Source organism: Xiphophorus hellerii, chromosome 18 (assembly GCF_003331165.1).
Source record: "Xiphophorus hellerii strain 12219 chromosome 18, Xiphophorus_hellerii-4.1, whole genome shotgun sequence".
NCBI lineage: Eukaryota > Metazoa > Chordata > Actinopteri > Cyprinodontiformes > Poeciliidae > Xiphophorus > Xiphophorus hellerii.
The window spans coordinates 7185349-7198191 of NC_045689.1; the positions used below are offsets into that span (position 1 = coordinate 7185349).

General features: G+C 36.4%; 1 protein-coding gene across 1 annotated transcript in view; it reads left to right on the top strand.

Annotated features, from left to right (window-relative positions):
- The window catches only part of cntn5 (contactin 5), a 152357-nt gene that overhangs the window by 41480 nt on the left and 98034 nt on the right, over positions 1 to 12843 (top strand).

A 12843-nucleotide genomic window follows, 5' to 3' on the forward strand; every position in this document is an offset into this window, starting at 1 on the left:
TTATTACATGTAATGAGCCACCTGCACAAACGGCAAAAACTACTGTCCCTTTTTGTTTTCTGCTTTTTTTTTTTTCAGTCAAGATGGTAACAAGCTCGTTGTCTTTTGCTGCTGTTTTATAATTAGTTGCTGATTACTCTGAGAATTGTTCAGCTGGATGAGGTCATTGTTTGATTGAGTGATATTACAATCAATTTGACAAGATAAAATTAATAAGCCTGTCTTCATGTAGCGCATAGTCGTGCTCTGAGCAATCCAAAAATAGAAAAGAAAACTTCTCACCCTCTAATATTGCTTTATAGTTGAATGAGCATAAATGTCTTTCTTTGAGCAAATATTAAGTGTAATAGGATCAGACTGAAGAGATTTTGTAAAATTCAACTGCTGTGCTCTAAAGACTACTGATTTAAAATCAACTCTGTTTTTTTTTTTTTTTTGCCAACTCAGTCCTGGTACAGAAATGGACAGATTTAGGCTCTGGTAGATTTGACACAGAAGTGTTTGGAAGTGGTTTTGTTTTGCTTTTCAGCCCAATATCAGAATCAGCAGTCAGCTTTGTTTTATTCAAGATTGTGTGCATAAATGAGGAATGAGGAGTATAGAGTATGAATAGAAAAACTTCAGAGGAAATAAAATAAGTACAAAGAAACTAGTTATGCATGTATTTACTGCCATGTTTTTAATAAGAAAGGAAACCCAAAGTTTGATGTGTGCAAAAATGTTTATTTGGTTTCATAGTGGAGTAGCTGACTACTGTGGCTGTAAGGTGTTCATTGTGTAATAAGAGAGAAAGAAACTGTCTCTGTGGCACAAAACTGCCTACTTTGGAAGCTCAAACACACTAAATATACACCAATATGTACAGCGGAAACTGTCTGGGCAATACCACTGCTAACTACAGTTTCCCATATCTCCGGTCTTGGGGCTACAGCCAAAGAAAATGAATGTTGCTCCTGACTTGGTTGCTTTGCAAACACCAGTCATAAGCGTATCGAGTAACATTGTGTCTAAGTACTTTCAGCTGCATCGTCTTTTGAATATTTTAGATATGCTCTTTGGAAACAACAAATAGGCAAATTTTATGTGAATAATTGAGTTATGTTCCACAGAAAAATATGCAAAGAGGATGAATCTGTGAATAGGCTGTAGCTCAAAATGGAAATATGTGAAGAATGATTAAGCTCTTTCTAGTTTCCTTACAAACCCAACAAATTGTGACACCTTTGATTAATATTGGGTTAAAATTAAAACTACCCAGCTTCTGTCTGAACAACTCAACCCAGTTTTATGTGTATGAAAAACACTGAATGAAACGTTGCCTGTCTAGGTTGACTTTATGACCACATATTTGGTCAAAGCTTGAATTCTGAACATAACATGGGATAGCTAGCTTCCGCCAGCAAATGCAAGATTAAGATTGGCTTAAATGAAGAAGCTCATGTGCTGTGAACTAGGGGCATAAAGTAACCCCCTGGTATTATTGTCACACAGCATAATTTACTATCTTGCTATTTATTTTTGAATCTTGTTGAAGAGGTTTAGTAAAGTCTGAACAAATTGTGTTATTCAAAATGGCGGTCACGTTTTGGCCCAATGCTTCATTAAAAATACCCAACTTTTATCCCAGAAGCAGAAGTACAGTATTTGTCTTTGATGAATCACCAAGGAGGTTTTCTGGGTGTAAGATCATGTCTGTTATTTTTAATTCAAGATTAATCAATAACTCAGCCTTAGGACATTAAATTGTAAGCAACAACAGACAAACTTGTTACACCTAGAGATGTAAGAGGTATAAATTTGCATAGTCAGTGTTGGGTACATACCAAATCAGCTTGACACCATTAGGGTACCTTTTAAGTCTGTATTTATTTATTTTTCCCTCAATTCTCATGAAAAAGAGAAGAATAATTCACAATAACAAATAGATGGATTTAACTACCTGTAAATCCATCTACCTATAGATGGATTTTTATCTGGGTCAAACTTTTGTGTACAGCTAGCACTCAGATTTACATAGATAGGAGAGAAAGCAAAATGACTTAAATAGAGTTAGAGGCATAATATAATTGTCAGACGGGGATTCAGCTGTCCTTTTCAGATTGTTAGCAGCAGAATCTGCTTCAGGATGTGCACACATTTACAGGTAGTGCCGTTGTTTTACCTCCTTCTGAAAAGACTGGAATGTCATTGTGCAAGAGCAGCAAAATTTCCACGGTTTCAAATCTTTTTCTTCCCACAGAAAGTCAACGTCTGGTGTTATCAAGCACTTGTGATGTTAGTTTAGAAGCCAACAGCAGAGGCACATGGAGGGCTTGTGTAATTTAATCATGAGCCATTTCAACAACTGTCTGCAAAGTGTCATTAGAGACTCCCCAGAGATTTTGTAAGTGATTCATCTAATGCGTGGGAATGTGTCATAAAAGCAGTAAATCTATATAAACTCAGTGGGTGCCACTGCTGCTGTAAAGCAGTTTATACTCAGACAATTTCTTGATTAAAACTCTACTGCTATCGCATTTAAATTAAGTCCTGGGAACTTATTACAGACTGACTTTTGATATTGTAACTACAATATGAAGTAATGCAGAGAACAACTTTTAACTATAAAGCAAAATTAGGAAACAATAAAAAAGGTCAAATGTTTACATCAATTTTTCATTTAAAATTTTTACTTAAAAAAAAAGATGACTGAGAGTGCTGGTAGAAACTTTGAGATGTTGCAGTAGTTTTCTGTTTTCTCTCACACCTTATGGTTCTTCTGCTTAAATGTGTAAACAATGAACTACTGAAGTAGACCAGAAAATATAATCCTAACCCATAATATGCATTTTCCCCAGCTTTTTATTTTCTTTCATTACGTTCTATATATTAGTGACTTAATATTCTTTGCAAGTTGAACTTTTTTGCCGTGCCGTCATTCATTGTATTTTGCTAAAGTTGTTTCATTCATTGCATTTTCCCAAAGTTGTATCAGTCAATAAGTTTTTACCTTAATACTGATCATTTTAGCTGAAGTATTTATCATTTCCTAAGTCTTAATTCTGTTTCTATATATTTTTTCTACAAATCAGACTTGCACACTACACAAAATTATTAACCTGAATGACATCCTAGAGACTAGGAATCATTGTTTATTGGTTGATGAATAAATTCTAAACACAAACTCATACATAATAGATACTGTAAATAAATACAATTGATAAATATGCTAGATGGAAATGTTGTGGCTTCATTAAAGTGTTTATCCATTCATTCTTTAATAGTTTACCTGCTTATCCAAACAGGGTCGTGAAGGAAGCTGGTGTCTATGTCCAGCAGTCAGTGGGCTGCCAGTCCACCACAGGATGATAGAAAATAAAAGGTTTAATACAAACCTTTATTTGAAACATTTTTTGTCCTTTGTAACATAAAATTAGTCATAATTTTATTTAGAATTTAGTCTAATCACATTTGACATTCACAATTTATTACACATTTTAGTTTCTGTATTTGATTAATTCTTGTCTAAATATTGTTTTGGAACAAGTGGCTTTTTTTGTACAGCAAAATCGACAGGAAATACGGCGAAGAGAGAGGTGCACATGGTGCTACCTGCCAACTGAGCCTGTTTTAAAATGGTTCAAAACAATATACAAGTTAGCAACATCACTTCACATGTTCTATCGCAGCTCTTTATAGCAGCTGTAATTGCATCTGAAATAAACCCATAAAGGGAAGATTAGGGCATCCCTAGTTTTTGTTTTTACTTATTATTCCCAGTGTATCTAACTGATCTCTGTTTCTTCACAGTGACAACAAAATACCTTTTTATTCTTATAAAGGTCACAGACTAAAAATCCAGCTTCAAATTGCTTCGATTTACACAGCATTTGTTTCGACAGAGATGCAGCAGAAATCAAAGCTATTTGGCAGATATTGGCGCTCTACTGAAGCTAAATTCACTTTCCAAAAACTTGCACTTATGAGTCCTTTGGTGTTGTTGAAGCAGATCACTGCATGAGTGGGTAATATTACAATCGATTTGTCAAGGGAAAATAAGATACTGTTGTTTTTGCACTTCCTAAAACTAGAAGAAAATATTTTGGATTTTGGAGATAAGAGAAAAAAGTCAAACCATGGACAAATATCACGTCTAAAATTGTCAGACTGGAGAGGGATAAGCAGTGATGGATGAGAATGAGAGTATTTAACTTGTTAGACAGAAAAAAAGAAAACTTGATCCTGTCAGTCTAGCCAGAGCACTGTAAAAACTCAGTTTGATGTAACAGGAGAGGCAATGACTACTGTGCTGCTCTCTGTTGTGAAAATAGAATAATTCTGCTGTATTAGATTGAAATACCATCTGTGTGTCAAGTCAATGCATTGTTCCACTGCATTTTAAAGTTACTATTTGCTAAAGTTAGATTCATACTTGACATGAGCAATACTGAAGCAAAAAACAAAATGGTGTTTTGAGGTATTTAAGTGATACTAGTTTAATTCTGAGGTCTGCGTATAAAACAGAATATAATAGATTGGTTTGCCTTACTTAATTTTAAACAGTATTTAAAATGAGATAAATACTGATGGCACAGGAAGAAAACATTCTTTCTAATGCCTTGTAAAAGTATTGATACCCACATTTGTTACATGTCATCATTTTTTCATTTTTTCTATACAAAGTCAAAAGTGCATACAAGGTGTCCAGTTTTGTGTTTTCTCCCTCAAATCGTTACTTTTTGCAGATGGTGTATACTGCTTGTACAAAGTTGCAGTGGGGGTTTCTATAATTTACCTTGAAGCTTCAATGGTGGAAACATCTGTAAGTCTGACACCTCTAGGAAAATGGTGGTGTGCCCACTTAGGATGGGGAGCAGTCAATACCTCTAAAGAAAAAGTAATGTTTGGTTTTGGATGGCATGGTAGATGGAGAGGGGACATTTTCTTCTTCAGAGCAATGTCTTGGCATCTCTGTTATTATTGTGTTGGTTTCTTCTCATAAATAATAAAGAGAGTCTCTGCATCGACTGCAGGTTCCCAGGTCAAAGTTAGAAGTAGAAAATGGAGAAATTAATTGAAGAATTGACAGATGGATGTTTCTGTTCATCTTTCCTACTTCAAACACTGTGTAGAGAATGCTAAATATTGAACTACTGAGATTGCTACTTTAGCAGTTTATGAATCAAAAACCTACTAATGAATTATTTATGAAATATGTTTGCTTTTAATCATTCTCAGATCTATCAATAAGTAAAGCCCACAGAGTCCCACAGTGCTTTAAGGCCACCACCATTAGCCCCGCTCCAAAAAAGGGACACAGCTTCAGAGCTCATTGACTGCTTACCCCAATTATATGAAGTGCTTTTAGTGGCTGGTTCTGAACCAGCTCCCTCTTACAGTGGACCCACTGCAGTTCGCATACCACACAAATTGGTCAACAGTTGAAGGGATCTCACTCCCTGTCACATCTGGAGCACCTCAACTCCCATGTGAGAATGCTGTTTTATAGACTTCAGCTCAGCATTCGATACCATAATTCCCTCGCAGCTCAAGTTACATCTGCCTGGACTGAACACCTCCTCCTGAAACTTTTTCCTGGACTTCCTTTCTGGACGATTTCAAAGTCCAGATTGGCTGCACCAGCTCTAACACTGTCACATTGAGCACAGGAGCCCCCTATAGTTCCAAACTACCAGGATAAGATCACTCAACATTAAGAAATAATTTAACGTATTTTCATACATTTGTTTCAAGATCATCAACATTGTATGTCTCAGGAAATCACATCTTTATCTTAACATAATGTCGAGATAAGGACCCATTTATTCTCAGTCAAAAGTGTGATGTGTGTGCATATATTTGCTTTTGTGTATGGATTTGTACACAAAAAGTTTGATGTCTGAGGGTTGATATCACTGCAGCTATTAAATGTCGTATTTCAGTAAGGGAGCCACACTCCAAACTGGTTTCAAATATTATCAGCAGCAGAAGCTATGAGTAGCTATCCCCACTGATGGTGTCTTTGTCCATTAAAATACTTTGACATGATGGTTTGTGTAATGGATTATTGACCTACTGTTCACTCTGAATACTCTGAAAACGCTTGCTTTGAAGACAGTAGATTCTGTGTTCAATTTTTTTCCACTTGTACTGTCTCCCCTGTCAAGTTCTTTTCATTCCACAGATATTTAAATCATGCGGAGGCAGAGAGGGCAGCACAATTAGATTTCTCTTATGTATAAAAGTGGGTTGGGCTGGCATGATGTCTGAGGCCATTTTTTTTTTCTCCCCCACAGTCAGCCACTGATTGAAATAAAATGTTGCTCCGAGTGTTAAGTGTGGAATGGTAATTCACCTTTTCCTCTGCTAACTCCAAGCTATCTAAATATTAAAAGTGGGTTGCAGGAAATATAGAAGTATAGTGCCATATAAGTAATGCATGAAGTCATTTTCGCGAAGGGCAAAAGAGTCACACACCAGGGTTATGATTGTGTGGGGAAACAAATGAATATTTACATTTGCTACACAGAGACTCTGTTATTAATATATTGCAGTGATTGGAAACCACATAAAATGTGTGTTAAAAAATGGTGGTAAGTAGTGTAGATAATTCCAATCACCAGTTATTTTAGTAACTTTGAGAACAAGGTTGGTACTAGCAATGGGACAGTACTGTATAACAACAACTCTTATGACTTGTACTTAGTTCAGACAAACTGAGATATGCAAAATCTATTTCCAGTCCTACCATCTGAGACTAGTGGATCTTCTCCAGCTGGCAGGAGAGTCTGACTTGTGACTGCTTTCTTATATGAGCAACTGGAGTCTGGGAAAGAGAGGAAAAAAATATATTTTTGATTGAACATTACAATTAGAGCTCTGGCATTCAATCAGCAGGCAAAGGATTTAAATTCGGCATTTCAGAGTGCATAAATTTGTGTTCTTATACCAATGATTTTTAAACTGCTGTGTTGGGTTGAACAATGATAGCTTCCTCTTTTATTTCTGGTGGAGTTCAATAGTTTTTGTACTTGGTTATGAAAAATGGAAATGCACTATGTATAAAAGTTTCTGAAATCTGAATTTATTCAACATATAAACTAAGGTTAAAACTAAAGTTTCTAATATAGAGTGTGAAAAGCAGTGAAATCAGAGGTGTCTGGTGTGATTGAGTGGGGAATGTGTGTGGAAGTGCTGTAATGTGCAATCAAAATAATCTACAAATCAAAAGGAGGAAGCATGTCTGCCTGTGGAGGAGAGACATTAGCTGCTAGTCAGGCTTTAAATCATACGGCCTCTCCACTTCCTCAGATATTCCAAATCAGTAATCAGTGTTGAGAAGAAAAGGCAAATGCTCAACCTAACCACAAGGTCTGTAACATCACCATTTACATTTTTTTCCATTACCAACTTCAGTGCATTTTTGTAGATTTTATAAGATTCCAGCAGACTTTAACTTCAGCCCTCGAGGTCCGGTGTCCTGCAACTTTAAGATTCACACCTGAGTTAAATAATCAGGTCATTAGCAAGACTCTGGAGACTTTGACTTGCATACAGAGGATTACAACCATTTGAATTAGAATGGCTTTAATTCAGCCATTTGACATTTTATATTAGTTGATGTTAATTGTTACTGAAACATCCAAAATTCTCTCAGACTGATAGAATGACCTTTCATCCTTTTTCCAACTTTCCTTTTGAACTGTTGTACAATTTTTTTCCCCCCTTTCAGTCCAGCCTATATTTTTAAGTGTATATTGGGCGCATATTGTGTCTATTCTTTCAATTATGTGTACCCTGTGTACGGTGTCCATGGACGATTGAGATTCATAGTCCAGTGCACTGATTGACTACATTTCCCTTTATAACACTCTCAACATTATGAATGGTGTCACATAGAAAACAATTTGATGTGACCACTGTTTCCTGACCAGCAGTTTTCTGTGCGAGTCAGTTCATCGCAAAGTTTACATAACTGCTCGTAAAAGTTGTCCTTTGTGCGTACGGATCCGGTGGATGTACGCTTTGAATCTGTATGGAGTCTGCCATGAGCACGAACCTCCAAGGAATGAAATGTGTCCTAGAAAGCAATATGAAACTGCTGCTGCAGAAGTTGTTAGCTTAGGAAAGTGAGTTAGTTGATGCCATCAACCTTGCTCAGCTGCCCTTAAGAAGATTCAACAGCTAAAACTTTTTCTAAGGCTAAATCCCAGAGAATGCCATGTGGGTCTGGGTTGAATTTTGGTGAAATTAATACTCTCTTCTAAAGATATTGATCATGTGTCTATTGTGATACAAATCAGTATTATTTTATTGCCCAGTCCTAGTGATTCTGGAAGAAAACCTCCTGTAAAAGAAAATCTCCAAGAGCTATAATTTAGAGATGCACCAATATGAAAATTTGGGCTCATATTGATATCCGATATTAATGTTGCTGTTATGGCCGATAACCAATATTTAATATTAAATACATTTCTCTAATGTTTTGACACCTTTTGGGAAAAAATACCAGAAACAGACAACAACAAGATGGGAATAAATATTGGTTGTTAATATCAGCCCAGTTTTGATGATTGGGCCAAAACCAATATGTTAAAAAATGACTTTCGGCCAATACCAATGTTGGTGCCGATATACCATTCATTCCTTGCATGAATACTTTAAGTAAAATAAGATGCTGCAAAACTTGTCTATAGCCTCAAAGTTTTCATGTGTTATAGAAACCCACAACAAAAACGTGCATCAATAAAGCAGAGTATGGAGAAGATGTTCATATTTTCCATTAAAGCCTGCATTATACAGCGTCAGTGCCGGTTCATACCCCAGCAAGGTTGATTCAGCTCATTTGATCCCCTTAGTACACCAAGAGTAATGAAAAAAGAATAGGGCTTAGTGAGTAGTATATTGTGATAGGAGGTAAGGCGAGGTTGCATATGATGTATGGATTGTTCCATCTGTAATGATATTCAGCTGAATAAATGGTCTCAAGCATAATCAGCTTGAGTCAATATAATCTCCCTCTGAAGGTCTTCGTTAATCTTACAGGCGATAGCCAATCATGTCCGTCTACTTGAGTCCCCACGAATGCCTCGCCTTCTTACTGTACATTATTCGACAGATTTTTGCAGGAGACAGACAAATTCTCACAAGGCTCACATATTCTCCCATGTGTCAATGCTTTGACATCATATAAGTTTACAGGTTTTCTATTCTACTAGCTTTGTGTTTCCTCTGTTTTCCAGACCATTGTTACCTTTAAGTTCACTCGCTCCCTCTGTTCATGATTTGCTTGCATATTAATCCTTTTGTCTTAGAGGTGAATAACTGTCCCAAGTAGGTGTCACTTCCCCAGTAATGTAACCTTCATTAAAACAAAGGCTCTAATAGCTGAACACTCATATGATAATAAGGACAAGTAACAGCAGTGTTTGGCTTTTTGTTCCCTGTTCAGGTATCAGATGGCATTTGCCACCTTTGGAGATGTTATCATAATGCTGGTGTTACGACCTCAAACAATAACTGATGGCATTGGGCTGGAGCTCTCGGAAATGGAGCACACAGTCTTTTCAACAAGGAGTGTTTCTGGTTTTGTGCCCTCTGAAAGATAGGGATCAGTGGGATCTGCAAGGGTCATTGCTTTTATCAGATGAAGGTGAAAGCTGACAGGAGAAAGTGCTGGGTGGCTTCAGTAGTCAAACAAACAAAAGGGATGTTTTTTCTTTGTACCGAGTGTTTAGGATTTTGCTTCAGTATGAAATTTTGACAAAATATTCCAGCAATGTTGCTGTAATACATAGTAGATGTGATGTTGTATGTTTATGTAGGAAACACATCAGCAACACTCTGCTGTAATACTCTTTTATTTTTTTAACAACTCAAATAGAATTCAATGTACTTTTAAGTATTATTTGTTGAACATTTGCAGAGATTTGTCAGTCTTTTCAGTTTTTCAGCAATAAATGTTATGCATCTTTCCACTCTGCTGAGTCTTTGGTCACTTTATTTATGTATTGTAAGTTGCCTTGAAACAGCATGTGTTGTGAATTGGTGCTACATAAATATTGTATAATTGCGTATTGTATAATGACTTGCAAAAGCATTCATTACCCTCATACCTTCCATACCTTTTCCAAATGATCATAGTGCATTCTCAACCATTAATGTATTTTATTGAGATTTTGTAACAGAAAAACGCAAAATAGTTGTAGTTTGTAACTTAAGTTGTAGCTGTAATAGTTGTAGTTTGTAACTTAAGTTGTAGCTGTAATAGTTGTAGTTTGGTTGCATGTAAAAGATCTGGGGACTAAAGGATTTGGCTTGTGTGCTCAGGATCATGCCTTGAGTGCGGGGCAGCTATAATAAGGAAGGAGACCAAAATGTACATTTTTGGTCTACATGCAAGACTTTCTCCAGAAATAACTGACACATGATTCTTCATAATAAAGCATGGTGGTGGCAGTATCATGCTTTGTTCAAAGATGAATGGAGCAATTTATGAGGCAATTGTAGAAGAAAACCAATTGGAGAAAAGATTTTTGTTTCCAGCAAAAGAGTCCAACCTACAATGGAAAGGTTTAGGTCAAACCATTTTCATGTGTTAGAATGACCAAGTCAAAGTCCAGACAATTAATTTGCCCGAAAATCTGTAGTAAGATTTAAAGAATGTTGTCCACAGGCAGTTTGTTCAATCTGTAACTTGTGCTATTTTCCAGAAGAAAAAACAACAGTTTGTGGATGTGTGAAACTTGTAGAAACAGACCAAAAAAGAATTATGGCTGTCACTGCAGTAGCATTTTATTATATTTATTATAGTATTGGTTCAGAGGGACTCGGTACAAATTCTTGTCTTTCGTTTTGAGTTTTTATTTTGAAGAAAAAGTATTTTTCTTTCCACATCACAATTATACACTGTTTTTGTTGGTCCAAAAAAGAGGCTCTTGCTAAAATAAATATATAGACGTTTGTGGTTATTGTGTGCCAGAAATCCCCAAAGAGCTGCTGCTTGAGAAACCACAGGTTCAGATCAAACCCAATTGATATGCGTTACCCAGCAAAAGTGTCCAAACATGGTTATTTGTGAATCTAGCAGGTAGAGGCTCTGAGAATTCACAGCAAGTGACCGTGCATGAGAATAGTGTTTGCTTCTGCATGTTTTTGCCAAACGGGTCTTGTCAAGAAAATCCGAGCTCATCCCACTTCCCCATGCTGGAGATTTTAGTTTAGCAGTAATAAAAAATAAAGTTATCTTTAAAATGAATCACTCAAGTGACATCAAGTGACAACAGTAGACTTAAGTGTCAATAAAATAAATCTGGTTGTGTGTGTTGTTTTTGTCTCATGCAAACTTTGCTTTAATTCTACTTTTCTCTATTTAATCATAAGAAATCATAGTCAGTCAGAGAGAGTCATTAAACAGGAAAAGCAGGTTTCCTGGAAAAAGAGGAAGTTTCCAGCCTGCAGATTTATAAAAATAGCTGAGACTATTCCTTATTTCAAAGCATGAAAGTTTTAAAGAATGAAATCTAAACATTATTAGTAATTGGATAAGATTCAAAGTAAAATACTTATATTAATATTGGTTTACTTGTAATAATACTTACACTTATATTTGTGGGAACACTTACAAGAAAAACAAGTAACTGTAACTTTGGTATTAAATAATTAGAATCATGGATTATTCTTGGTTTCTTTTCAGAAAAACATCTGTAATAACTCACATTAAGATTATAATAAGGATAATTAATAAGTTATGGTTATAAAATCATAAATGAATGATAAATCAGAAAAGCTGAAGAAAATAAATGTGATATAAGTTATGGTTATAAAATTATAAATGAATGCTAAATCAGAAGCTAAAGAAAATAAATGTGATATAAATGTGATTTTGACATTGAACTTGAAATGGTGTAAAAAAGGTGTAACTGCAATTAAACATCACTGATATGTTGGAGGTAGAGAGTAGGTGAAAGATTGTGCAGGCAACAGACACAGGAGGTTGAGCAACCCTGAGACATTAGCACAGACATCAGGACATAATGTCTGTAAGACAGTGATGGATATGAGATCATCTGTCTGAGCAGACAGCCAATTAAACAAGCACAGCAACAGTGCTAGCCAATGCAAACGCACCAAATGGGTGGATAAACCCTATAAAAGGTGAGTGCAAAAGAGGAACCTTTCGTTGGATCCTCCGGGCAGCTTCGAGCCAAGAGATGGACAAAGAACTCTGCAGCTGAAGAAGAGCCGGGGCCACAGAGCTGAAGACTGTCCTTCTCATGGAGACCAACCCGTCAGGCCCGCAACATGTGGCTTCGAATCGCACTTCTCTCATCGGCTGGGTTCAGACCCCAAAGACAAAGATGAAGACAAAGGCAAAGACAAAGAAGAAGAACTGGTGCCTTTTTTCCTGCCAGCACCAAGTCCTGTGTGACCTCACCATCCATGCGGAGAGGAAGCTCATCAGACCTGCGGAGATCCTGGCCTTCATCGATCGGCGTCTTCCTCCTGCTGCATCACCTTCTTCATCATCAAGCCAGGTCTGGGGTTCGAAACGCCAAACTCCGTCCGTCTCTCTCAAAGGTTCCCTTTTTTAGTTCTCAGTATCAGCAGTAGGGAAAGATAGACTAGATGATTGATTTTACTTATTTGATTATTTCTGCTACTGAATTAAGTTGTACTGACCCTTGCAAAAATGCCTTACTAATAAAATATTTAGCATAAAGAAAATCTAAAAGATGTTGTGGACATTCAGTTAATGAGTCACCTTAAAGTTCTTTGATGGTTGTAAAATAGCTGTGATGTTTGATTCTGGAGAGGAAAAAGTTTAAAATGTTTTTAGGTTGCTGGTAGCCCAAATTTAAAACG